Source organism: Belonocnema kinseyi, chromosome 5 (genome assembly GCF_010883055.1).
Source record: "Belonocnema kinseyi isolate 2016_QV_RU_SX_M_011 chromosome 5, B_treatae_v1, whole genome shotgun sequence".
Taxonomy (NCBI): Eukaryota; Metazoa; Arthropoda; class Insecta; order Hymenoptera; family Cynipidae; genus Belonocnema; species Belonocnema kinseyi.
In genome coordinates this window covers 71,743,294-71,745,532 of record NC_046661.1, presented here as the reverse complement: position 1 = coordinate 71,745,532, position 2,239 = coordinate 71,743,294, and positions in this window count along the sequence as shown.

Here is a 2,239-nt window from a genome sequence, read left to right as displayed (position 1 = left end):
GGCAGATGTGCCATGAACTGAGTCCAATTCATTTTTTATCTCATATGGAGTTAAACCCTTTAAATGAAAATTTTTGATTACCGCTCTGAACTCGTTTTTTCCCATTTTTCTTAACGAACAATTTTTTTTTCAATTGGTTATCAAAACACGTAAACTCAGAAGATGTGGACTGTGACTGCACCATATATCTAGTCGGGAGTGATGCTGACAGAAAACAGATGATTTGGAGCGATTCGCGCGCCATGTGTTGGTCATTCTAAGGACTTATTGAACTACCCTCGTATTAGCCCGTCAGTCAGTATATTCTGTATGTCATAGGCGCAATAACTTTCAAAAGACTTTTCAAATCCCGAATGCTTCTGAAGAATGAAAGACTCTAATTGCCGGCCAAACTGCAATCCGATAAAAATGTTATGAAAAAAATTGTTCATCCAAAAAATATATAAAACTTTTCTTCAGAAAAAGGTGCATCTAATAAATAAGCCCCCACATAAATGTAACATCCTTCTGTTCCTTTGCATTTTGAAAACTAAATTTCTAAATAAAAAACATCTGCCCGCTTCGCAGGCACATTCTCCTCTCGCGCTGCAGGCGCGCCTCGCCTCACTCGCAGATTTGAGTGCGCCCACGGCGCGCAACTGTTAGTTCTCGCGCCTCGCGCTCCATAATGTATTTACCTCACGCTACGCGCTCGATCTTTGTGCACAGACTTTTTGAAACTACAGGTGAAAGCATCCACAAAGGTCATTAGGTGATTGTTAAGTCTCTTTTGTTGAAGCTTCTTCGACTCTAACGAACGAATTCTCATCACGCATCTCGTGCTTCGAACTCGAGTTATCCCTGCAAATTTATATCATTCCCGAAATGTGTATTCTTCTCTGGACTTTTTTCATACCGTACGTATTTTGACTTAAAAGGTTCATTTTCGTGTGTTCTTTTTAAATTTTGTAAATACTTTAGCTTGGTAATTTTTGATTTTATAGAAAAACTCACCAGAATAAATTTTTCAACTTTTTGAACACTACAATATTACAATTTCGCGCTCACTTTTTGGCTTTGTATCCAAAATGGCTGGCTAACGAACTTGACTTTAGTTTGGGATACTTTTTAAAAAGTAATCGTGCTCAAAGACGGACAGGCATACGTAAATACAGACAGACAAATTCATGAAAACCTATTTATCGGATTCAGGGGTTCTTAAAAATGTAGACATTTTACAATATCTGTGGGTGAGGGGGGGGGGGGGGTGTCAAATTTTACAGAAATCTAATATCTTCTCTGATAAGAATGTGAAAAAAAACCATTAATAAAAGATGTTTTGCTCTACTTTTGATGAACAAATGTTATGTATTTATTTTTTCTTAGTTTCTGTCGTGTAGAAAAATGAAATTTTTGTATTTTTAATGTTTTTTTATAAATAAAATAAAAACTACGTGTCTTATAAAAAAGTGATTAATAACAAATTTGTAGATATTTTCTAGGTGCACAATATTTGTCTTATCCTTTTTTTCCTACCTTGCATAGTTTGACTGCAAAATGCAAGGGCTTCCGTTTCCTGTACCGATCGCGAAAGAACTCTTTTTGTCAAGTGGTGTATTTTTGGCTTCGGTGGAGGAAATAAGGGTGAGTAGATGCAGAAAAGGCAGAAAGTGCGGAGATCGAGTGTAAAGGAAGAAGGGTGAGTGAAGGCAAAGGTGTGAAGGGTGAAAGTGAGTGGTTTGAAGTGAAAATTTGGAGCGTGTGAAGTTTTTGAGGCTAGGAGTGAAAAAATAGTTGCTTGGTCAGGGAGGCAAGAGGTAGAAAATAAAAGCGAGAAACGTCACAGAGCTTTGGGTAAGGTAGGATGCCGACGACGCGAAGTCCACAAACTGGCGCCAGAGGGCAACAGTTACTGGACGATCGCACAAAGCAGAAAACCGTAGTGGCTGCAACAGCTAACGTTGCTGAAAGCATTGAAAGTGGGGGGATGGGTGACGTTGATCGCAGTGACAGCAGCGGTGATGAAAGTGCCGAGAAGTCGACCCGGGTGGGCAGGGTTGCGGATTCAGGTACGGGCAAGCAACGGGGAAGGCCCTCAAATTTACAGCGCCTTAACAAGCTACGCAACACGGGTTCGAACAGAAGTCTGGACGAATGTCAAAAAAGGCAAGCGCGACTAGCAGTGAAGGGGAGGAAAAAAGGAAAAGAGTGGCTGGGGAAGATGAGGTAGAAAGGGACCAGGAGAACAAGAGAGTTAGAA